Genomic DNA, 25,576 nt, shown 5'->3' with positions numbered 1-25,576 from the left:
GGCTGGAGTGCAGTGGCCGGATCTCAGCTCACTGCAAGCTCCGCCTCCCGGGTTCCCGCCATTCTCCTGCCTCAGCCTCCCGAGTAGCTGGGACTACAGGCGCCCGCCACCTTGCCCGGCTAGTTTTTTGTATTTTTTAGTAGAGACGGGGTTTCACCGTGTTAGCTAGGATGGTCTCGATCTCCTGACCTTGTGATCCGCCCGTCTCGGCCTCCCAAAGTGCTGGGATTACAGGCATGAGCCACCGCGCCTGGCCTTTTTTTTTCTTTTTAAGAGACAGGGTCTTACTCTGTCACCCACGCTGGAGTGCAGGGGCTCAATCATAGCTCATTGCAGTCTCAAACTCTTGGGCTCAAGCAATTCTCCTGCCTCAGCCTCTCAGGTAGCTGGGATTGCAGGCATACATCAGCATGCTCACCTAAATTTAAAAAAAATTTTTTTTTTTTTTTAAATGAGACAGAGTCTCACTCTGTCGCCCAGGCTGGAGCGCAGTGGCGCAATCTCAGCTCACTGCAAGCTCCGCCTCCCGGGTTCACGCCATTCTTCTGCCTCAGCCACCTGAGTAACTGGGACTACAGGCACCCGTACCACACCCGGCTAATTTTTTTGTATTTTTTAGTAGAGATGGGGTTTCACCGTGTTAGCCAGGATGGTCTCGATCTCCCGACCTCGTGATCCGCCCGTCTAGGCCTCCTAAAGTGCTGGGATTACAGACATGAGCCACCGCACCCAGCCTAAAATTTTTTTGGAGGTGAGGTCTTGCTATGTTGCTGAGGATGTTCTCAAGCCCCTAGCCTCAAGTGATCCTCTCTACTGGGTCTTCTAAAGCACTGGTATTACAGGTGTGAGTCACCACACCTGTCTCAACCCACATTTTTAATGCAGAAGTCTTTTAAAACCACTTGCCTATTTTGTGAGGATCAGTCTAATTAAAGCCAAATAACATGATACATTAAGACTACTTCAACCAAGCAATTCTTTTTTTTTTTTTTTTTTCGTTGAGATGGAGTTTCTCTCTTCTTGCCCAGGCTGGAGTGCAATGGCGTGACCTCAGCTCACTGTAACCTCCGCCTCCTGGGTTCAAGCATTTCTCCTGCCTCAGCCTCCTGAGTAACTGGGATTACAGGTGCCCGCCACCACACCAGGGTAATTTTTGTATTTTTAGTAGAGACGGAGTTTCACTGTGTTGGCCAGGCTGGTCTGGAACTCCTGACCACAGGTGATCCACCCACCTTGGCCTCCCAAAGTGCTGGGATTACAGGCGTGAGCCACCGTGCCTGACCCAACCAAGAAATTCTTTTTTTGAGACAGAGTCTCACTCTGTGGCCCAAGCTACAGTGCAGTGGCACGATCTCAGCTCACTGCAACCTCCACCTCCCAGGTTCAAGCGATTCTCGTGCCTCAGCCTCCCAAGTAGTTGGGATTACAGGTGCACATCACCACGTCTGGCTAATTTTTTGTATTTTTAGTAGAGATGGGGCTTTACCGTGTTGTCCAGGCTGGTCTCAAACACCCGACCTCAGGTGATCCACCTACCCTGGCCTCCCAAAGTGCTGGAATTACAGGAATGAGCCTCTGCACCCGGCCTCAACCAAGCAATTCTAAAGCTGCCATGCTTGAGAATATGCTAAAGATGGTCCAGGAAATAAAGGAGGGGGCCACTATCAACCCCTCCTCATTGTGAGAGGCCTGGGTACCTGCAAGGCCACCAACATTGATTTGTCTTTGGTAACAATGGAATTGTAATCCAGTTGACCCTTGAACACCAAGGGTTTGCACTGCACGAGTTTGCTTCCACCTGCATCTTCTTCCACCACTGCCACCCCTGCGACAGCAAGACCAACCCCTCCTCTACTTCCTCCTCAGCCTGCTCAAAGTGAAGACTACAAGGATGAAGACCTTCATGGTGATCCACTCCCACTTAATGAATAGTAAATCTATTTCTCTTCCTTATGATTTTCTTAATAACATTTTCTTTTCTCTAGCTTACTTTATTGTAAGAATACGGAATATAGTATATAAAAGGTATACGATATTTGTTCATTGACTTTATGTTATCGATAAGGCTTTTGGTCAACAGTTGTTTTAGTAGTTTAGTTTTGGGGGAGTCAAAAGTTATATACGGATTTTCTATTGCATGGTGTGGGGGCGGTCAGTGTTCATAACCCCCTCATTGCTTCAGGGTCAACTGTACTTTCTTCCCACTGGGAAGCAGATTATCTTGCACAGCACACACCCTGGAGGTCTCACTACACTTATGCCCCCTACCCTGTCTCTGGTTTCCTGGGTGCCCAAGGCTTCCTCCAGCTCAAGCTCCTTGGTACTGCCAGACAGAAAACAATGTAATCACATGACTCCTCAGCCTAGAGGATCCTTCAGACCGCATTGTCAGAGTTTCTCAACTGGACAACCAATCCCAGCCCCATGCAACCTTCTCAGTCTCCCCAGCTTTTTCCCATTCTTTGCAGGCTCTGTTTTGGCACATGCTGCTCTCTCTGCTTGAAATGCCCTTCCTTGCCTGGCACGTGCTTTCCTCTTCTTCAAGACTCTCTGCAAATCTCATCATTCTATCCAGCCATTGTTATCTGAGCTGAAGACGGGGTTGACCACTCCCTCACCTGGCTCTTAAAGCATGTGTCACCTATGTTGTAACTTTCTCTTTTTAAAAAATATTGAGCTTCACCTCTCAGTCATTAAGTCTTTTGAGGCTGCAGACCGAGTCTTATTTATTTTCAAAAGAACAAGAATATAGCTACATTCAATCAGTGGAATGAGGAGCAGGGCAGAGTTCCGGGGCTCCAGGTGAATCCATACCCAGCTTTGGGCCTCACCTGGGACTAGGTAATGGCCCCAGACACGGGAAATCGAGAGTTTCTGTGCTTTGCTCCCAAGCTGATTCATAAATTCTATACCTCACCGCCTTCGCATGAAGTAACCCATCTCAGATCCACTCTGTTGCCACTTTAAAGAGACAGTAAGGTGTGCGCTTGGGGAATGGGAGGGAAGAGGGTAGGTCATCACAAACAGCACAGGAAACTCTCTGATTTGGGCTAAATGGGATATGTTGATAGGAAAGATCTGAAACTTGTCCATATTGAAGTGCAGAGTAGATGGGTGCCAAGTTTCTGACATGCCTGACTATAAAATGGAAAAGACAGGAGGGGAGAGACCGTTCCATTTCCCTTCCCAGGGTCTCTCACAGTCAGGACGCCTCGCATCCCCAAGGCAGGAGGGCCTTGTGTTTGGCTCTGACAATTAGCATTCTGCTTCCAAGAAAGGGCTAAGAAGGGGGCCTCTGTTAGGCTCCCTTGGAAAGCACCTTCCCTGTTCAGGTGGGCTGAGTCCAGCGGGGAGCAAGTTGGAGGTCAGTACTGCTCCACACCCTGGAGAAGCCACTGCACTGCTGCATGGCTGGCTTAAAATCATTATCAGAATTCCCAAAGGGGATTGTCATGCACTATTTTTTACAGAAAATGTTACAGAAGGAAATGAAAAAAAAAAATAGCTTTCTTACCTCACTTTCAGCAAGTGGAGGAGATTTTGGTGTTTTAGCTGCTGTAGCCTTAGAGAAAGACAGAACAAGTAAAGTGTTACAAATGCATTTTAGCAACTTGCATTCACAACATATTGATGCTTATAACTAATCAATCACACTCAGAAAGCAAAAGTAATTACAAGTAACCTTGGAATGTCTAAGCAAATTCTATCATGATTACCAAGTCTCTGGATGAAATGCAGCAGAGCTCAGTCATGGGCAATTCACGAATTTATTCACACAGACTCTAGGTTCTTACAAATGTACCAGGCACTGTGTTGGGAGCTGGAGATTCCAAGATGAAAAACAACCGTGGTTCAGCCCTCAAGGAGCCCACAATCCACTAAGAAGGACAGATGTGCCAGTCAGTAATGGAAGCGCAGCAGCACCAGAGCTGCAGCAGAGGTCTGGAGAGGAGCTGTGGGAGCACTGGCATCTAATCCCTGTTGAACCACTGGCCCCACTGTGTCTCCTACACTGCAGGATGCAATGCTTCCCTGATGAGCAAAGAGTTGACATGGTCATCAAGCAGTGACCAGCTCTTGGCAGGGTCTGCGAGAGATGAGTTAGCATTCTGCCCTCCCCTCGCTATTTTTTTTTTTTTTTTTTTTTGAGACAGGATCTCTCTCTCTCTCTCTCTCTCTGTCCCTCTCCCTCTCTCTCTCTGTTGCCCAGGCTTGGAATGCAGTGGCGTGATTATGGCTCACTGTAGCCTCGACCTCCTGGGCTCAAGCGATCCTCCCACCTCACCCTCCCAAGTAGCTGGGACTACAAGTGTGCAACACCACATCTGGCTTATCTATTTGTTTATTTATTTATTGAGATGGAGTCTGGCTCTGTCGCCCAGGTTGGAGTGCAGTGGCGCAATCTCTGCTCACTGCAACCTCCGCCTCTCGGGTTCAAGCAATTCTCCTGCCTCAGCCTTCCGAGTAGTTGGGATTACAGGCACCTGCAACCACACCCAGCTAATGTTTTTTTTTTTTAATTTATTTTTAGCAGAGACGGGATTTCTCTATGTTGGCCCAGATGGTCTTGAACTCCTGACCTCGAGTGATCTGCCTGCCTCAGCTTCCCAAGTGCTGAGATTACAAGCGCGAGGCACCGCGCCTGGCCAAATTTTTTAATTTTTTGTACAGATAGAGTCTCTCTATATTGACCAGGCTGGTCTCAAACTCCTGAGCTCAAGTGATCCACCGCCTCAGCTTCCCAAAGTGCTGGGATCACAGGCATGAGCCACTGTACCTGGCAGATTCTGGTTTTTTATAACTTCCCTTGCCTCACAAATTTTGGAAGCTGCTGCCATTCAAGAGAAAAGCTCATATGAATTTTTCACGATGATAGCTGAATGGATAGGGAGGGTGTAGTAAATTGTTTGCAAAAAAACAGCCACACTAATTTTCCTCCCTGTACCCATGCTTTTACATAGTCTCCACCCACAGTGACTCCGGGATTGGCCATGTGACTTGCTTGGGCTCACAGGACAATAGCAATGCCATGCAAACAGACACTCGAAATATGCTTGTGCTTTGGGGTTTGACTTCTCATGCTGCTCTTGGAACCCTTGCAACCACCACTATGTGAATGAGCCCCAGTTAGTCTGCTGAACATGTTGGCACATGGCCCAGTTACCACTCTTGCCTATAGCCAGTCAACTTTCAGATGTGGAAGAGAAGCCACAGATCTCAAGCTGCCTGCGGACCTCTGAGGGAGCCAGGCTGACAGTAAATGGGACAGAGAAGAGCCGTTCCAGCTGAGCTCAGTCCAAATTACCAACTTACAGGATTGCGGGTAAGAGATTATTGTTTTAAGCCACTAAGTATTAAGGTGATTTATTACACCACACACACAGCAAAAGCCAACTGATACAGAAAAAGATTTCAAGGTTGGAGGCAGAAATGACAATGTATACATATCTTGGAGATATCATCCTTCCTCCTCCAGTATCTCCAAAAATCATGTGCAAGCTGCCCTGTTTAGATGCTTGACTTTCTGGTTGCTGGAATACTTCATGGAAAAGGAAACCTAGACCTATTGGAGTGAACTGAGGCTGGAACCTCAGGCACAGGTGAATACCAGCCCACCTGCCTAACATGCCCAGGGCAGCTGACTGAGGCTGGGGACTGAGCTGTCCTATGTTACTGGGCACAGAAGAAGGCTACCCAAGGAGCACAGAGTTGATAAACGTCCCCACATACAGAAGATGCCAGATAGGCAGCAGGGGGATGAATAAAAATGCTTGGTAATGGGCTCAAGTCATACCTCCAGAAATGAGTATTTGGAGTGTAGCCAGCATGCCTGCTCTGGAGCCAGTGGAGGCCAAATCAGTCTTGTCCAGTGAAAGGGGAGATGAATCAGACGGATTAGAGCCTGGCCCCACCTTTCCAGCTACCACTAGCAGGGGATAGGGTGGTCCCTGGTCCCAGTCAATCCCGGGGCTGCTAGAGACAAACTTTCTGGGGAGCCTCAAGTCAGAACAGATGTAGCCCAAACTCAAGTGTATTGGTGATGACTAGGGACTTCAAAGGACTCTGCTCTTAACCTGGAGATCTCAGAGGATTCTGATTGTCAATCTCCACTCACCCCTGCAGGTATCTCTGCAGCATTGGGGGTTGGGGGAAAACTGGGGGAAAAATATGAACACCAAAACTGAGGCCCTCCTCAGCCCTTTATCTGTAATAATAACCTGTAAAGTGCCTCCTATCTTAGTGCCCAGAACCAGAAAGCACAGCATAAAATTAGTTCTTCTTCTTCCTCCCCACTATTAGTGGGTGAGAAGGGATGGAACCCAGAGTGACAGAGCACAAGGGGCAACCCCACTCTCTAAGGAAGGAGACTGAAGTTCCTGGAAGCTTGCATAGCAGCCCATGGACATGCAGGTAGTCCCTGTAAGAATCAGGTGTAACCCATGTATGTGTCTTCCCTGGAGGGCACGGATGATCTTTTCAGCGCTTCTTGTCCTACCTCACATAATCAAGGTCCTAGGCTGGGTGCAGTGGCTCATACCTGTAATCCCAGCACTTTGGGAGGCTGAGGCAGGAGGATCACTTGAGGCCAGGGGTTTAAGAACAGCCTGGGCAACATAGCAAGACCATGTCTCTACAAAAAAAATTAAAAATTAGCTGAGTGTCGGGGCACACACCTCTAGTCCCAGCTACTTGGGAGGCTGAGGCAAGAGGATCAGTTGAGCTCAAGAGTTCAAGGCTGCAGTGAGCCATCATTGTGCCACTGAACTCCAACCTGGGTGACAGGGCAAGATTCCATCTATACAAAGTAAACTTTAAAAAAAATTATGGTCCTAGGAAAACTAGGGAAGCAAAAAATAGCATCATATAGACAGTCTGAGCTTCCAGAACAATCCAGGCAAGTTTTCCACATGCCCAAAGCCAAAACTGTCTAAGCCTTACACTGACACCTCCATGATAGCCAACTCCCTGCTGAAATGGCTCTGATGAAGCCTTGCAGATACTTCCAAGCCTACATGAGAATTAGTAGTAAGGCAACAGTGAAAAATACTGTCTGGGGCTTGGAATTATCAGGAAACCTATGAGAAAGAAACCAAATGGACCATGCAATGTTTGGCCCTTCCTTAGACTAACTGGAAATTTCAATATCCCAAGCACAAGTTTCTAAGCTTGGAACAACTCAAAATATATCTATCCTTAGGAAATTAGGGTTGGAGTCACACACTTCACCTTCAGCCTTGAGCTTAATGGTGAGTAGAAAGAGCACAGTCCTGGAGTGAGAGAGACCTGAGTTTATGTCCTGGATCTGCCAGGACAAACTGTACAAGCTTGGGAAAGGAATTTAACCTCTCTAAGCCTGTTTCCCCATCTGTGAAATGGGAATGACACCTTCTTCACTGGGCCTTTGGGAGTGGTGGGCACAGAGGACTTGCTTGGTAAATAAAGCAGCTACAATAAAGATCATGGATTGACAGAGGCTCCAGGCAATGAGAACTACAACTTGCTGGGCTAATTGATGGGACCAAATCAATGTCCAGCTGTTGGATTTCCTTCTGTGTCTGAGATCCCAGAGCCTGTGCTCCTCTCCCTGAACCTCCACGCACCACAGAGGACCTGAGGGTCTGTCATCAGATTGACACTGAATTCTGGGTGCTGGAGTCCAAACCTGCTGACTGCCACATGGCGCCTGTGACACTGGCTGCTTTGTGCCACCTCTCCAAGGCTGGCCTGGCCTGCTTTAAATTCCTGGTGGCATTCTGTCTGGGACTGGCAAAGCCAGGCAAGGGCACAGGAAGGGGGCCATGAGAGGTGGCAATGACATCCCAAACACACTTCCAGGTTTAGAAGGGCTCCTTCTTTCCCAAAGCAGGCAAAACTTTTCTCACTCTGGTTGGGGGTGAAGGAAGAGAAAACGAAGAGGCCTAAGAGGCCCAACGGCTAAGAGGAATTTTGGATTTCTGTATTTAGTGGCCTCCACTCCCCACTGACAACCATGCAGGAGCCTTGGATTCCACAAAGGAGAATGAGGCCAGGAGCTTCCAGTTGGGCATTAGGAACAGGACAGAATTCAATCCTCTCAAAAGCCTGAGAGGGACTGGGTGGGCACGGAGGTTCACGCCTGTAATCACAGCACTTTGGGAGGCTGAGGTGGGTGGATCACCTGAGGTCAGGAGTTCGAGACCAGCCTGGCTAACTTGGTGAAACCCCATCTCTACTAAAAATACAAAAAATTAACCGAGCGCCGTGGTGGGAGCTTGTAATCCCAGCTACTGGGGAGGCTGAGGCAGGAAAATTGCTTGAACCTGGGAGGCGGAGGTTGCAGTTAGCCGAGATTGCGCCACTGCAGTCCAGCCTGGGCAACAAGAGTGCAACTCTGTTTCAACAACAACAACATAAAACACCAACAACAAACAAACAAACAAACAACCCTGGGAGGCAGGAAGGATGCACCTGAGCTGGACTTTGCAAACCCCTTCTCAAAGATGCTGAAGAGGGCATTGTAAGCTACTCTTGTAGGACTGAGGGAAAGATGACCACCCCAGGAATGCCCAAGCCCCTCACCTCTTGCCTCGAGGTGGAAGCAACTCCTTGAGCTTGTGTTGTCCACTTTCAGATACTAATCAGGAATTAATTTGCCACCCAAGGGCTGACCAGGGGAAGTCTTCATAAAGCAAACAGGCCAGGCCACTGCAGCGATTTAAATGGGGGCTCTGAGAGTGTTCTGGGCTCAGGGCACTCAGTATGAGCACTGTGTTTGTCATTGCGATCAGCGCCACTGTGTCTCCATTTCCCAAATTGTTCTGTTGGTGGGGGGTGGGGTGGAACAGCTGTAGTCCTTGCTCCAGAGGGACCCATCTGCAGCATAGATTAATTTAAAATGAGCCAGCTACTCAGAAGAACATAATTTGTCCTATAAACATTTTCCAGGGTTTATTTCAATATACAGGGAGAGAATCAAAGCTCTTTAAGATGTAAGAACGGGCTTCTGGGCTGGGCACGGTGGCTCACACTGTAATCCCAGCACTTTGGGAGGATGACGTGGGAGGATCACTTGAAGCCAGTTCAACACCAGCCTGGAAAGCATAGTAAGACCTTGTCTCTGTTAAAATGAAAAAAAAAAAAAAAAAAAAATTGGCCGGGTGCAGTAGCTCACGCCTGTAATCCCAGCACTTTGGGAGGCTGAGATGGGCGGATCATATGAAGCCAGGGGTTCGAGACCAGCCTGGGCAACATGACGAAACCCCATCTCTATAAAAAATTACAAAATTAGCTGGGCATGGTGGCGCATGCCTGTAATTTCAGCTACTAGGGAGGCTGAGGCACAAGAATCCGGGAGGCAGAGGTTACAGTGAGCCGAGATCGTACCATTGCACTCCAGCCTGGGCAACAGAGTGAGAATCTGTCTCAAAAAAAAAAAAAGAAAATTGATGGACAGAAGCCCATTTTTACATGGAAGCATAAAATTCAACCAGAGAGGGCGAAAAAGCCAAACTTCTATTTCCAGCACACATTGATGACTTCACAGCATAATTGTCTAAAAAGCAATTAACCAGGGGGATACAGAACGATGCTCTGGGCTTCCCTTGGTCAGAACACAAGTGGCCCCTGCTGCACATGAACCTGCAGCAAGACTTAGATGCTGGGTTTGGGGGGCTCCTGCCTTGCCTCATGACGCTTTCCTGCTGTGCTCTTGGTCAGAGTTTTCCCTCCTCTAAGATGGACCCCAACACACCCCTCTGCCAGGGAGAGCAGATTGAGCAGGCTATGGTACATGTGACCCCTCTGAGAAGCTAAAGAAATACCAAAGCGGCCTGTAATCCCAGCACTTTGGGAGGCCAAGGCAGGCGGATCACCTGAGATCATGAGTTCGAGACCAGCCTGACCAACATGGAGAAACCCCATCTCTGCTAAACATACAAAATTAGCCAGGCGTGGTGGCCCATGCCTGTAATCCCAGCTACTTGGGAGGCTGAGGCAGGAGAATCGCGTGAACCCGAGAGGCAGAGGTTGCGGTGAGCCGAGATCACGCCACTGCACTCCAGCCTGGGCGACAGAACAAAAATGTCTCAAAAAAAAAAGAAAGAAAGAAAGACCAGAGCTTACCGATTCTCGCTGGCAGATCTGCCCCATCGTGGGGAGGGCACTTGCTGACCTCAGGTCCTTTCTTCTGCTTTTCTACTCTCAACAGCTGGGTCTCGAACGCCTGGAGAAAGGCCAAGTTCAAAGAAGGCAGGGTCAGGGGATTGTTGGTCTCATTTTTGTCCTCACCAATCAGGAAGCTAAACACCCTAATACTGAGAACCAAAACATAGTGCAGACACGTTTCTAGATGATTCGTAAACCCAGGTAAAATGTCATAAAGTTTCTCCTTTTGTTTGTTTGAGGCAGAGTATTGCTCTGTTGCCCAGACTAGAGTGCAGTGGCGCCATCATAGCTCACTGCAGCCTCTGTTGCTCAGGCTGGTTTCGAACTCCTGGGCTCAAGCGAACCTCCCACTTCAGCCTCCTAAAGTGCTGGGTTACAGGCCTGAGCTACTGCACCCAGTCAAGGTTTCTGGCAGCCTATCATTCTAGAAGAAATTCCCTGGAGCCTGGTCTGGAAGTGGTACCTCATCACCAACTACAACCTTCTCTGCTTATGACTACTTCCAAAGAAAGAGTCAGGTTTTGGAGAGGAAATCCAATAGAAGTGGAAATTAGCAAAGACATCTCCAAAAGGCCAAGTCAGAGTCTCACTCTGTTGACCAGGTTGGAGTGCAGTGGTACCACCGTAGCACACTACAGCCTCGAACTCGAACTCCTGGACACAAGCAGTCCTCCTGTCTCAGCCTGCTGAGTAGCTGCAATCACAGGCATGCACATTCATGCCAGCCTAAGTTTTAATTTTTTTTTGTAGCGACAGGGTCTTGCTATGTTGCCCAAGCTGGTCTTGAACCCCTCGTCTCAAGTGATTCCCCTGCCTCAGCCTCCCAAAGTGCTGGGATTACAGGTGTAAGCCACTGCATTCAGTCTACTTGACTTTTAAAATCTCACCCTATAACTTTTTAAGGCTATTCTTTATAACGTACACATTATTTACATGTGATTTTTTTTTTAAATGAGCTATAACTCACATACCAAAAGGTTCACCCTTTAAATGTATAATTCAGTGGTTTTCTGTATATTCACAAGGTTGTGCAACCATTGTCACTAATTCCAGAAAATTTTCATCACCCTATAAGGAAACCCATACCCATCACCAGCCATTCTCATTCGATCCTTCCCCCAGCCCCTGGCAACCACTAATCTACTTTCTGTGTCTGTAAATTTGCCTTCTGGCCATTTCACATAAGTGGACTCATAAAGATATATAATCTCAAAATAATTAAAATACGTGTACTGAGGAATGTGTGATATGGTTAGGCTTTGTGTCCCCACCCAAATCTCATTTTGAATTATAATCCCCATAATCCCCCTAATCCCCACATGTCAAGGGAGAGACCAGGTGGAAGTAATTGGATCATGGGGGCGGTTTCCCCCATGCTGTTCTTGTGATAGTGAGCAGGTTCTCACGAGATCTGATGGTTTTATAAGGGGCTCCCCCCCCTTCATCCTGCACTTCTCCTTCCTGCAGCCTCACGAAGAAGGTCCCTTGCTTCCCCTTTGCCTTCCTGCCATGATTATAAGTGTCCTGAGGCCTCTCTAGCCATGCTGAACTGTAAGTCAATTAAACCTCTTTCCTTTTTGAATTACCCAGTCTCGGGCATTTCTTTTTCTTTTTTTTTTTTTTTTTTCCCTACTCAAATACTTGTATTATATTATTATGACATAATTGAGGGGCATTTCTTTACAGCAGTGTGAAAACAGACTAATACAATGTGTCTACAAAAACATTTTACTGATGGGGTGCATAACCAAAATGGTCTGGAGAGCCCTGGCCGAAAGTGTAAAGCCTTCTAGGATTTGTCCCTGGCTTCTCCATGAAGCTTCCTCTACAGAGGCACTGATGGTTCTCCATGAGCTTCCTCTACAGAGGCACTGATGGTTCCCCTAGTTCAAAGCAAAGCATGAGGCTAGGTGCCTTAGGAGGTGGCCCATGCCTGTAATTCCAGCACATTGGGAGGCCAAGGCGGGTGGATCACCTGAGGTCAGGAGTTCGAGACCAGCCTGACCAACAAGGTGAAACCCCTTCTCTACCAAATACAAAAAATTAGCCGAGTATGCTAGCACATGCCTGTAATCCCAGCTACTTGGGAGGCTGAGCCAGGAGAATCCCTTGAACCTGGGAGGCGGAGGTTGCAGTGAGCTGAGATTGCGCCCTTGCACTCCAGCCAGGACAACGGCGAAACTCCATCTCAAAAAAAAAAAAGTAAAGCATGATCTAAAAATAAAATATATGCCTTGCAATTATTTGTTTGCTTGTTTTTGAGAGAGTCCAACTCTGTCACCCGGGCTGGAGTGCAGTAGTGCCATCACACTAACTGCAGCCTCCACCTTCAGAGCTCAAGTGATCCTCCTACCTCAAGCTCTGCAGCTGGGACTACAGGCTCCAACTACCACAGCTGGCTAACTTTTTAATTTTTTGTAGAGACAGGGTTTCACTATGTTGCCCAGGCTGGTCTTGAACCCCTGGGCTCAAGCGATTCTCGTACCTCAGCCTCCCGAAGTGCTGGGATTACAGGAGTCAGCCGCCACACTCGGCCATAATTTATGATTTAACTTTGTTTTTATAAAAAGATGTTCTCCTTATTATGCTAGATGGGCTTAACAAATTTTGACAAATGCCATACACATTTTTGCCTTCCTTTCTGATCCCCAGGCAACTTCCCGAGTCTAGTTAAAACACTGCTTTGAATTACCAAAGCACTTACAGAGAATGCATGTTACCTCTTTCCCATTGGTATTTATTTTTTAAAAGCTCCCTGGGTCTGTAACATGACAGAGAATATTATGCTATCACTCCCTTTCTTCCCAGGCTTACAATGTTGTTACCCAGGATACGGAGTAGGAGGAGGGGAAGGAACCCTTGGGACTGGCCCAGGGCATTCACTTTGAAGGTCATTCAAAGCAGAGTTGCTTTTTGTCCAGAGAGTGTTTGGTCTAGAGGTCATGTAGAAACTGGTGTTTCCACCAGCCCACCATGCAGTCTGGTTTATAGCTAGTGGTTCCATTCTCCATGTACTCTCCACCCCGGAAGCAACTGGCTCTCTCTCCTACTGGCACAGGTCTCTGTAGAACTGTGCCCCTCTCTCCCTCGTCAAGATCTAGAGCATCTGTGTAAGCCAAGTATTGCCCTTCCCCCAAATTGGCACAGGCACCATCATAACACAGCTTCAAATTCGATATGCTTCGATTGTTGTGTCATTTACTTGAGTTTAAGGATCCTGATATCTCTACATTTTAATAACAGAAAAATCCACAATTCATTTGAATTTTGCTAATAGCTGGATTCCTTCCTGTTTTTTGTTTGTTTTGTTGCTGCTGTTGTTTTGAGACGGAGTCTCGCTCTGTCACCCAGGCTGGAGTGCAGTGGCGCAATCTCAGCTCACTGCAAGCTCTGCCTCTCTGGTTCACGCCATTCTCCTGCCTCAATCTCCGGAGTAGCTGGGACTACAGCCGCCCGCCACCTCGCCCGGCTAATTTTTTGTATTTTTAGTAGAGGCGGGGTTTCACCGTGTTAGCCAGGATGGTCTCAATCTCCTGACCTTGTGATCCACCCGCCTCGGCCTCCCAAAGCACTGGGATTACAGGCGTTAGCCACTGTGCCCTGCTTGTTTGTTTGATTTTTAAGGACTAGGATCTCACGGCTGGTGTGGTGGCTCATCCATGTAATCCCAGCATTTGGGGAGGCCAAGGTGGGTGGATCACCTGAGGTCAGGAGTTTGAGATCAGCATGGCCAACATGGTGAAACCCTGTCTCTACTAAAAATACAAAAAAATTAACTGGGCGTGGTGGCCGGCGCCTGTAGTCCCAGCTACTCTGGAGGCTGAGGCAGGAGAATGGCGTGAGCCCGGGAGGCGGAGCTTGCAGTGAGCCAAGATCGTGCCAGTGCACTCCAGCCTGGGCGACAGAGCAAGACTCCGTTACAAAAGAAAAAAAGAAAAACTAAAAAAATTACTGGTGCCTGTAATCCCAGCTACTCTGGAGGCTGAGACAGGAGAATCACTTGAACCCTGGGGACGGAGGTTGCAGTAAGCAGAGGTTGTGCCACTGCACTCCAGCCTGGGCGACAGAGCAAGATTCCCTCTCAGAAAAGAGGAAATAGGATCTCACTATGTTGCCCAGGCTCGAACTGCTGGGCTCCAGTGATCTCCCTCCCTCAGCTTCCCAAAGTGCTGGGATTACAGAGTGAGCCACTCCACTTGGCTTAGCAGCTGAATTCCTTGTTCCTTTCCAGTAATGCTTTTTTTCTTTTTTTAACATAGTTTTAGCCTTGCTTTCAGAGAGAATGTACCCACTATTCAATTGACTTCCACTTTGCCCTGAAGCAACTCTCTTGGAGGTCATTAACTTCAATAAATGCGAATTTATTGAATACTTCCTGTTCGCGAAGGACTGCTATAAATATAATACCTCACAGGCATTAGGTCACAAGAACTCCTCATGAGTTCTATTTTCCCAGTTTTATACGTGAGGAAACTGAGGCTCACAGCAGTAAAGTAGCTTCCCAAGGTCATATGGCTGTAAGTTAACCAAACTGAGATTTGAAATCAGGCTCCTCCATTCTTAACCACTCTCCCTCAACCACAGAGCATCAGTCCCAAACCCTGAGGGTAGTAGAGGACAGATGGGTACTCAGGGAAGAGAGGCATTTTACAAGTTTCAAACTGTGAGAAATATCAGCGCAGCATTTCCCTTAAAAAAAAAAATAGATGGCATTATCTCAGTCACCTCAAACAAAAAGACTTAACTATATAGTGAGCTTTGGCCCAGTTACAAATTACTGTGTATCCCTGGGAGAGTGTTTGCCTCTCTCTGGGCCTCATCTGTAAAATAAGTGGCCTTAAACCCCAGGATCTACCTTTTAAGATCCTAAGACTTGGATAAGTTTTTCTTTTCTTTTTCTTTCCTTTCCTTTCCTTTTCTTTTCTTTTCCTTCTTTCCTTCCTTCCTTCCTCCTTCCTCCTTCCTTCCTTTCTTCCTTCCTTCCTTCCTTCCTCCTTCCTCCTTCCTTCCTTCCTTCCTTCCTTTCGACAGAGTCTCACTGTCACCCAGGCTGTAGTGCAGTGCAGGGGTGCAAACTTGGCTCATTGCAACCTCTTGTTGCAACCTCCGCCTCCTGTGTTCAAGCGATTCTCATCATGAGTAGCTGGGACGACAGGTGCCCACAACTACACCTGGCTAATTTTTGCATTTTTAGTAGAGACGGGATTTCATCATGTTGGCCAGGCTAATCTCAAACTCCTGACCTCAGGTGATCCACCCGCCTCGACCTCCCAAAGTGCTGGGATTACAGGCGTGAGCCACCGCACCCAGCCCATTCATTTTGTTTTACGCAGAAGGACAGGAAACTACTTAATGCGAAAAGCCAGAGAGAGAGTCTCATGCAGGAGTGAGGCCGTTACAGCCCAGGCTACTCCCCACTTGCCTTGGGATGATTTGAGACACCTTGGTTTGCTCTTCATTTGGGCTCACTCTCATTTTTCCAAAAGGACAACATACACTGTCCTTGCAACCCAACTGTGGATTCTTGGCACAAAGCAGGTGTAGATGGGTGTTTGGGCTCTTTTCCTCCTCAGGAACAATGCTTTGGGGAACAGTTCTTTAGTTGGTTAGTTGAAGTCCTGAAAACGGAAGAGACAAAAGATGCATTTGTCGTAAAATCAAGAGTCACCAAAGGCTTGCAAGGGGTAGAGCCTGCACGAGAGCCCTGGGGAAGGAAGGCATGGAGAGCCCTGGGGAAGGAAGGCATCCTTGGATGTTACTGCAGGACTTGTAGGCAGGGGATGGGGCACTTGGATGCCCCTGACATTCAGACAGTGCTTCATGGTTATGAAGTTCTTTATCCCATTGAGACCTCAGAAACCTTGGGTGTGGGGACAGGAATACTGACAATGGTGAGGAGGACGATGACATTGAAGATGGTGATGACAATGGCCACTTGTGTGCATTGAGCCAGGGATTGTGCTAAGGACTTCACGTGCTGATTCCTGAAAGCGTCCCAACATTAGGAGTAGAAACCCTTTTCAGGAGGGAAGCCGAAGCTTAGAGGAGTTAATTCAGGCACTCATGAAAATGCAACAGTGGCACAGCTGGGTGTTGTACTTAGGTCTCTTCAGCCCTGGAGCCTTAATTCTTTGTTTTATGGGTGCTCTAGCTGAGGCTTAGAGCGGGTAAGTAGCTCAGAACTAAAAAAAACAACTCAGGTTTTAAAATGCGTGGAGAGATGAAATGCCCACTCTGTGGCCAAAATAGAGCAGGCAAACCTCTGGTTCGCACCAGAGAGAGCTGGGCTAGACTTGGCAGCCAAAGTTCTAATGGATGTTCCAGGTCACCTTTTTCCTTCCTCCTCCCTTCCCTTCCTTTATTCTTTGGGGACAAAATCTTCTGTTGTTTCATTCTCTTTTATTGTGCACAATCCTAAGGGTGACTCACCACCATTCTCCACCCAAACCCTTCCTTTTTTCCTACTATTCTAATATCCTGTCTTCATGGAGCTTACAGTCTCTGGAGGAAACAGAGATTAAGAAATCACACAAATGTCAGTTGCAAATTGTGAATAATGATAGCCATCAAGAAGGAGAAGTATAGGAAGCCACAACATCTAATCCTGGAGTTCATGGACAGCTTCCTATAGAAAGTGATATTGAATCTGGAACACATTGGTCTAAGTCAGAGTTTTCTTTGGAGGCCCCTGAGGCAGGGATCAGGTAAGCCATGAAAAAAGAGGAGGATGAGGAAGAGAAAGAGGAGGAAGAGGACAGCACACCCTGGTACTTATTAATCTGCCCCCTCTGCATTTGGGTTTTTACTGAGAGTGGGCTGACTTCATCCCCGTCCTCTAGTGTGGTGGTTCTCAAAGTGTGGTCCCTGCACCAGTAACAACAGCATTAGGTGGGAACTTGTTAGAAATGCACATTCTTGGGCCCTTCCCCAGACCTACTGAATGGAAAACTTTAGGGTGGAACCAAGAATCTGTGTTTTAACAAGCCCTCCTGGTGATTCTGTGACCTGCTGAAGTTTGAGAGCCCTGTTCTAGATGCCTACAGTCATGTGGATTCACTCACTAAAAGTATAGAAGATCCCAGTTCTCTCTCACTCTCTCATGTTCTCCACATGGAAGAGGAAGTCATAAATGATATTTTGAGAGGTCTGATAGGGGTCTGCAGCTATAGAGAGAAATAGGACAGGTTGTTTGATAAAGTAGAGAGTAGGAGACAAAAATGCAAATATTTTAGCAATTCAGAGATTAGTGGCACAGGGGATGAAACTCCAGGAGGTAAAAGCATATTATTTGAAAACTGGAAAGAACCTAGCACATCATATTTCACTCCCATCCTCACTGTCTTAGTCCGTTCAGGCTGCTACAACAAATTACCATAGGCTAGGTAACTTACAAATAATGGAAATGTATATTTCACAGTTCTGGAGGCTGGGAAATCCAAGATTAAGTCACCAGCAGATTTGGTGCCTACCTGGTGAGGGCTCATTTCTCAAAGACAGGCTTTTTACTCAGTCCTCACTGGTAGAAGGGACTGACAAGTTCTCTAGGGTCTCCTTAATAAGGGGATGAATCACATTCGTGAGGGCGCCACCCTCATGACCTAATAACCTCCAAAGACCCCACCTTCTAATATTATCACATTGGAGATTAGGTTTCAATTATGAATCTGGGGGGCCATAAACATCCAGACCATAGCACACACCCAAGACAAGATCCAGACAGGTGCTACCTCACTCTTTAAAAAACCTTTTCCAGGCCGGGCGCGGTGGCTCACACCTGTAATCCCAGCACTTTGGGAGGCCGAGGTGGGCAGATCACGAGGTCAGGAGATGGAGACCATCCTGGCTAACACGGTGAAACCCCATCTCTACTAAAAATACAAAAAAATAAATTAACTGGACATGGTAGCGGGCGCCTGTAGTCCCAGCTACACAGGAGGCTAAGGCAGGAGAATGGCGTGAACTGGGAGGCAGAGCTTGCAGTGAGCCGAGATCTCTCCAGCCTGGGCAACAGTGCGAGACTCTGTCTCAAAAAAACTTTTCCATCATTGGCCGGTTAAATCTGAGATGCAATCTACCTCCGTCTGACCTGCTTCCCTTGGCCTTAGTTCTCTAGATTCTTACAGGTAAATCCTTTCATCCTTCCTTGTGTCTGCCCAAGGATGACAATATGTGTGGTTCTTAGTGAAGACAAAATCGCTGATCAAAGTATAAAATAAGCTCCTGGACTTACAAATGCTTTTATTAAAGCAAGAGTGAAGGTGAAAGAAACTTCAAGCACATGTGCTCTCCAGCTGAGCAGCTGACATGAGGGTGGCTTTGTAGATTGGGCCACATTCTGGAGAATGTTAAGTAAATTTTGCAAGGTCCTGATTCCTAACTCTGACCCAGGCCTCCAATGTCCTAGGTAACAGACAGCTCTCACATGTGATTTCCCTTAAGTCCTGCATTTATGACTTGGTTGATGAGGAATAAATTTTTGGACCACGTATTTAAACTATCATTGTGTGTTATGGGTACTAAATACTTCACAGCCCAAGATCTACTTAGTTTCTGGAGAAATATGTTTCTTGGGTCATTCTGAGTTTCCCATCACACATTAGACTTACGTATGTTCATTCATACATTCATTTAACCATTCTGCACATCCTACAAACCCCATGAAAACCCAGTTCAGCCTCCTTGGTCTACCTGCAATTGGGCACTACTCAATTTCTTCTACAAATCAAGACACCATAGGTAACCATGGACAAGTTCTACTTCAAAGAATATGCTAACAAAAGACTCAATTTAGAGCAAGCAAATGTGACAGAGTAGAAAAGAGCAGCTTCAATTCTCTTTTGAACCATATTTGCATGTTGTCCCAACACCCTTCACCACATGAGGAAGAGGGTAGCGAGAGGATTAGCCCATTTTAGAAAGAGCCAGACTAAAGCCCAGGAAGAAATACAACAAAGAGATCTGCCTCTCAGCCTGGGCCTCCCACCCCCAACCAGTGCCTCCTAGGCCTGTGAAGGCTCTTGGGGACACCATCATAAGGAGATGACATCAGCCCATGAGTGATAATATAACTTCAACCAAAACAAAACTTCGAAAGAACTTACTATGAAATGGGCCTCTGACATTTCTTGCATAAAGATGGTCTTTGAAGAGTCACACCGCAATAAAAATTCACTTCTCTGAGGCTAGGATCACAGCTTCTCTACACTCTTGATGACGCCGGACAAATATGTGACCACATGCTCTTCAACTGGCTTCCCGCCAAACACTGGAGAGCGAGCTCATGGGCCCACCACTGCGCAATAACCCAAGCCAAATCTCTGTTTTATTTTTACCAATAAGGGGAAAAAAAACTTCATCTTACCACAACAGTCCATTGAATTCAAGCCTTTTCATAGAGGAAGCAAAAGACTTCCTAATCTCTAGCAAAAAATGCCAGCTATGTGCTCCCACAGGGTTCCAGTTGCTGGAGGCCGCAGGGCACCAGGACTATCGCAGTAACTTCCCAGCTGATCTACAATTCAATTCTCTTTTGTGCAAAACTCCAGACGCTGTCCAACAGTTCGGATCCAAGCTTCAATCCCGAGACGTTTCAGCCTTGTCGTCAGCCCCAGTGCATTCCCTGACCTGGAAAGCAGACTCAGAAATCAGGACTAGAATCTGGGGCCCAGAGCCTGACCACGTAGCTTTAGCTGTCTTTGAGAGGAGAGATGGATTTCCAATTTGATCCATAGTACTTTCCATGTACCAGCCACCGGAGGAAAAGGGGATGGGTGAGTGTGCAGTGTGTGGAGTAGAACTACAAAGCCCTCGAAAAGGTTCATAGACAAAATACAGATTAAACATAAATATTCTCAAGGAAAGCCAGCCAGGCAGCCATAGTGTGAGCAGTGAGTGCTTTACAGCAAGTGCTTCAGATGTCAGAGGAAATAGCAGGGAGGTTCCAAGAAGATGGATTGGAATAGGAACATTGGCTAACCTGTCAGTTTCCCTAGGAAATGTCAGTCTCATTTCCTCTGCCCTCTCAGTCCTAACCCTACCATCAGATTTATTTTTGTGCCCAGTTTGCCCCTTATCCCTCCACAGTTCACTATAAAACAAACCTTTTTTTTTTTTTTTTTTTTTTTTTTTTGAGATGAAGTCTCACTGTTGTTGCCCAGGCTGGAGTGCAGTGGCACTGCAACCTGTGCCTCCGGGTTCAAGCAATTCTCCTGCCTCAGCCTCCTAAGTAGCTGGGATTGCTAAGTAGCTGGGATGGTGGTGCCCACCACCACGCCCAGGTGATTTTTGTATTTTTAGTAGAGACAGCGTTTCGTCATGTTGGCCAGGCTGGTCTCGAACTCCTGACATCAGGTAATCCGCCCGTGTCAGCCTCCCAAAGTGCTGGGATTACAAGCCTGAGCCCTGTGCCTGGCCTAAAACAAACCACTTTTAGCAGCACTCAGTTGTGTGGTAAATAGTATTTTATTCAGGCTTATAAGGAGCTATAAAAATACAAAAGATGGGGAGTGGGAAAGCCTTTTTGCAATATATAATAACTAGATAAACTAGAAAAAAACTAGATAAACTTTCTAAAGTATAATCCTATTTATTTATTTAGACACAGGGTCTTACTCTGTCACCCAGGCTGGAGTACAGCAGCATGATCATGACTCACTGCAGCCTCGACCTCCCAAGGCTCAGGTGATCCTCCTGCCTCTCAGCCTCCTGAGTAGCTGGGACAACAGGTGAGCACCACCATGCCTGGCTAATTTTTGTATTTTTAGTAGAGGCAGGGTTTCAACATGTTACCCAGGCTGGTCTTCAGCTCCTGACCTCAAGCAATCCTCCTGCCTCAGCCTCCCAAAGTGCCAAGATTATAGGCATGAGCCACTGCACCCAGCCAAAAAGAAAATTTTAAATGCTTTCAGAGACACAAAACAGATTACTCAAAAAGGAACAAGAACCAAATTGCCATTAGACTTGCAACAATGATGCAAGAAAAGACTAAGGTAATAGATTTAAAGAACAGAAGAAAGGGATCTTTGAATCTAGAATTTTATATCCAGCCAAATTAGCATTGAAATATGATGGCATAATAAAAATATTTTTAGTCATTTAAACCCTCAGCTTGCCACATAATATCTCTTCGTCAAAACACTTAGAGGAAGCCAAATAAATGAAGGCTTATGAATAATAACAGAACTAAAATTCTAGACCATTTCAGTATGATGGGCTATAGGGGTAGGAGAAACCAAAATATGTAAAAGCATGCTGAAATACTTGTCTTCTTTGGGAGAAGATATATCTATCAATCCTTTGCTTCCATTCTATATATATGTAGGATATATGTAGATATATAAAATATCCCGTTATATGTAATTATAGAAAACATACTAGCTATAATTATAAATATTATTAATTAAATGAATGATTTGATGTTTGATTATGCTAATTAATAATTTTAATCATTTAAAATCAATATCTTAAAATTAAGATATTAATTTTTTTTTTTTTGAGGTGGAGTGTCGCTCTGTCGCCCAGGCTGAAGTGCAGTGGCCAGATCTCGGCTCACTGCAAGCTCTGCCTCCCGGGTTCACGCCATTCTCCTGCCTCAGCCTCCCAAGTAGCTGGGACTACGGGCGCCCGCCGCCACGCCTGGCTAGTTTTTTGTATTTTTTAGTAGAGACAGGGTTTCACCGTGTTAGCCACAATGGTCTTGATCTCCTGACCTCGTGATCCACCCGTCTTGGCCTCCCAAAGTGCTTGGATTACAGGGGTGAGCCACCGCGCCCGGTCGATATTAATTTTTTTAAAGACAGAGTCTTACCATGTCGCCCAGGTTGGAAGGCAGTGGCATGATCTCAGTTCACTGCAACCTCCGCCTCCTGGGTTGGAGCAATTCTCATGGCTTAGCCTCCTGAGTAGCTGGGATTACAGGCGTGCACTACCACACCTGGCTAATTTTTGTATTTTTAGTAGAGACAGGATTTCATCGTGTTAACCAGGCTGGTCTCAAACTCACAACCTCAGGTGATCCAACCACCTTGGCCTCCCAAAGTGCTGGGATTACAGGCATGAACCACTGTGCCTGGCCGGATGTTAAAATTCTAATAAATTAACCACTAAATATTAAAGCAAGAATTGTTAGACCTACGGAAATATTCTGACAAATCCACATTATAAGAATAAATTTAAATGTCTTTTTCTCTGCCATTAGGTCAAGCAAGCAAACAAATGAAATCAACAAAGTTATAAAAGATTTGAACAAAACAAGTTTAATCTAATAAAAATATAGAATTATTCATTTAATACAGTATATATATACATATATTTTTTTTTCTTTTTCTTTTTCTTTTTTTTTTTTTTGAGGAGTTTCACTCTTGTTGCCCAGGCTGGAGTGCAATGATGCAATCTTGGCTCACTGCAACCTCTGCCTCCTGGGTTCAAGCAATTCTCCTGCCTCAGCTTCCTGAGTAGCTGGGGTTACAGGTGACCAGCACCACGCCCAGCTAATTTTTTTATATTTTTAGTAGAGACAGGATTTCACTATGTTGACCAGGCTGGTCTCAACTCCTGACCTCAGGCGATCCACCTGCCTCAGCCTCCCAAAGTGCTGGGATTACAGGCATGAGCCACTGTGCCCAGCTAATACAGAATATATTTTAAGTGCACATGAAAAGCGCTCAAATTTCAAAGTAAATATATTTATAAAGCAAGTCATAATAAATTTGTAAATAATTAAGATAATTTAGACCAGGGATTGACAAACTGAATTGCAGGACAAATCCAGCCTGCCACTTATTTTTGAAAATAAAGTTTTATTAGAACCAAGCCATACCCGTTCATTTATATGTTGTCTATGGCTCCTTTTTTGTTATAACAGCACAGATCATATGGCCCACAGAGCCTACAGTTGTGACTGCCTGGCCCTTTACAGAAATAATTAGTCAATCCCTGATATAGGCCATAGATCAACACACAATTAAGTTAAAATTAACAAAATGATCAAAGTTAAAACAATATACTTGGAAATTATAAATGTATAAACTTAAGCTTTTTTTTCCTTTTAAAATTTTTATTTATTTATTTATTTTAAATCTAGTAGAGATGGGGTCTTGCCATGTTGCCCAGGCTGGTCTCAAATTCCTGGCCTCAAGCTATCCTCCTGCCTCAGCCTCCCAACGTGCTGGAATTACAGGCGTGAGCCACCACGTCCGGCCTTAAAAGTTTTTTTTTTTTTTTTTTAAATAACTCACGAGTAAAATAAGACATTTTAATGGGAATTTAAAATATTTAGAATTGGCGGTTAGGATGTAGGATGTAAGAGGGGAACAGTAGACCATTGTGTCCACTATGGCAATTAGAAAAAATATATATGGATAAACTAAAAAACATATATATTTCTTTTTAGAGACACTGGAAGGCTGGAAATCTAATGGAGAGCAGAAGGGACCCTTGCAAAGTGAGTGGAGATTCGTGACTGCTTTCCTCTATGAGGGCATTTGTTGAGTCTTGGCATGGGCTTTGGGAGATTAGACTTGCCAGAATAGAGGCAAGCCTACTCAGAGAGAATGAGAAACCAGCCAGCTTTTCTGGTCATGTGAGCTGGCTAGACAGAGTAGAATCTGGAGAAGCTTCAAATACATAGCTGGTTTTCCTCACCTGCCAGTTCTCCCTACAGGATTTTTGCTAAGTTCTGGGCAGTAGAGAAAGCTAGATTGAAATTCAGAGAAAGATATCCTATAATATTGTTGTATTTGAGAAAGAGAAGGCTGCTTAAAAAAAGGCCTGTAATAAACACAAGACAGGCATGACTCTGAGATATTTGAAACTATTTTTTTTTTGAGACAGAGTTTTGCTGTCGCCCAGGCTGGAGTGCAGTGGTGCCATCTCAGCTCACAGCAACCTCTGCCTCCTGAATTCAAGCAATTCTCCTGCCTAAGCCTCCCAAGTAGGTGGGATTACAGGTGTGTGCCACCATGCCCAGGTACTTTTTGTATTTTTAGTAGAGATGGGGTTTCACCATGTTGGCCAGGCTGGTCTCAAACTCCTGACCACAGGTGATCTGCCTGCTTTGACCTCCCAAAGTGCTGGGATTATAAACGTGAGCCACTGCACCTGGCCAAAACCATTTTTTAAATTAAAATTTGAAAAACTAAAAAAATACAGATGAAGTCTCACTATGTTGCCCAGGCTGGTCTTGAACTCCTGAGCTCAAGTGACAATCCTGCCTCAGCCTACCAAAGTGCTAGGATGACAGGTATGAGCCACCATGCTCAGCTGATATTTGAAACAAAAAGTGAACTGATCCAGCTCAATATCAGACTGGACTCCGTCTCAAAAAAAAAAAAAAAAAAATATATATATATATATATATATGCATACAAGTAGAAAAATGTGACCTGTAAGCAAGAGAAAAAATAGACAACCAGAAACAGTCCTACAGGTAACCCAGATGTTGGAATTAGCATACAAGGACTTTAAGATGCTTTTTTGTAATTATGTTAAAGAAAAATAAAAGTTAGACAAAATGGATGAAAAGATAAAGAATGTCAATAGAGAAATTAAATCTCTAAAAAAGAACATGGGGCCGGGCACGGTGGCTCACACCTGTAATCCCGGCACTTTGGGAGGCTGAGGTGGGTGGATCATAAGGTCAGGAGATCAAGACCTTCCTGGCTGACATGGTGAAACCCCATCTCTACTAAAAATACAAAAAAATTAGCCGGGCTTGGTGGCTGGCACCTGTAGTCCCAGCTACTCAGGAGGCTGAGGCAGGAGAATGGCGTGAACCCAGGAGGCGGAGCTTGCAGTGAGCTGAGATTGCGACACTGCACTCCAGCCTGGGCAACAGAGCGAGACTCCATCCCAAAAAAAAAAAAAAAGAACATGGATATTCTACAATTGAAAAATATGATGTGTTAAATTAAGAATTCATTGGCTAGGCTTAAGAGCAGGTTGGCCACAGCAGAAAAAATATCTATCACTGAACTTGAAGACTAGTTATTAGAGATTATGCAAACAGTCCGGGCACATTGGCTCATTTTTGTAATCCCAGCACTTTGGGAGGCCAAAGCAGGGGGATCACCTGAGGTCAGGAGTTCGAGACCAGCGTGGCCAACATGGTGAAACCCCATCTCTACTAAAAATACAAAAGTTAGGCTGGACATGGTGTCTCACACCTGTAATCCAAGCACTTTGGGAGGCCCAGGCGGGTGGACCATGAGGTTAGGAAATCGAGACCATCCTGGCTGACATGGTGAAACCCTGTCTCTACTAAAAATACAAAACAATTAGCCAGGCCTGGTGGCAGGTGCCTGTAGTCCCAGCTACTCGAGAGTCTGAGGCAGGAGAATGGTGTGAACCCCAGATGTGGAGCTTGCAGTGAGCCAAGATCACACCACTGCACTCCAGCCTGTGTTGCAGAGTGAAACTCCATCTCAAAACAAACAAA

At 45.9% G+C, this 25,576-nt stretch overlaps 1 long non-coding RNA gene across 2 annotated transcripts in view; it reads right to left on the bottom strand.

The window, feature by feature from the left end:
* Positions 1-3,514: 3,514 nt before the first annotated feature.
* Positions 3,515-25,576, bottom strand: part of LOC111537911 — a 25,609-nt gene continuing 3,547 nt past the window's right edge. Inside the window, exons 2-4 of one of the 2 annotated variants that reach the window (XR_002730145.1) lie at positions 15,586-15,761; positions 10,102-10,201; positions 3,515-3,562 (exon numbers count right to left, since the gene is read on the bottom strand). This is a non-coding gene — a long non-coding RNA (uncharacterized LOC111537911). The remainder of the gene's footprint in view (positions 3,563-10,101; positions 10,202-15,585; positions 15,762-25,576) is intronic. The other variant, XR_002730146.1, reaches the window with a different exon arrangement.

Source organism: Piliocolobus tephrosceles, chromosome 9 (genome assembly GCF_002776525.5).
Source record: "Piliocolobus tephrosceles isolate RC106 chromosome 9, ASM277652v3, whole genome shotgun sequence".
Lineage (NCBI taxonomy): Eukaryota > Metazoa > Chordata > Mammalia > Primates > Cercopithecidae > Piliocolobus > Piliocolobus tephrosceles.
Note: the sequence above shows the minus strand (reverse complement) of the source record. Positions and strands in the feature narration are given on the sequence as shown.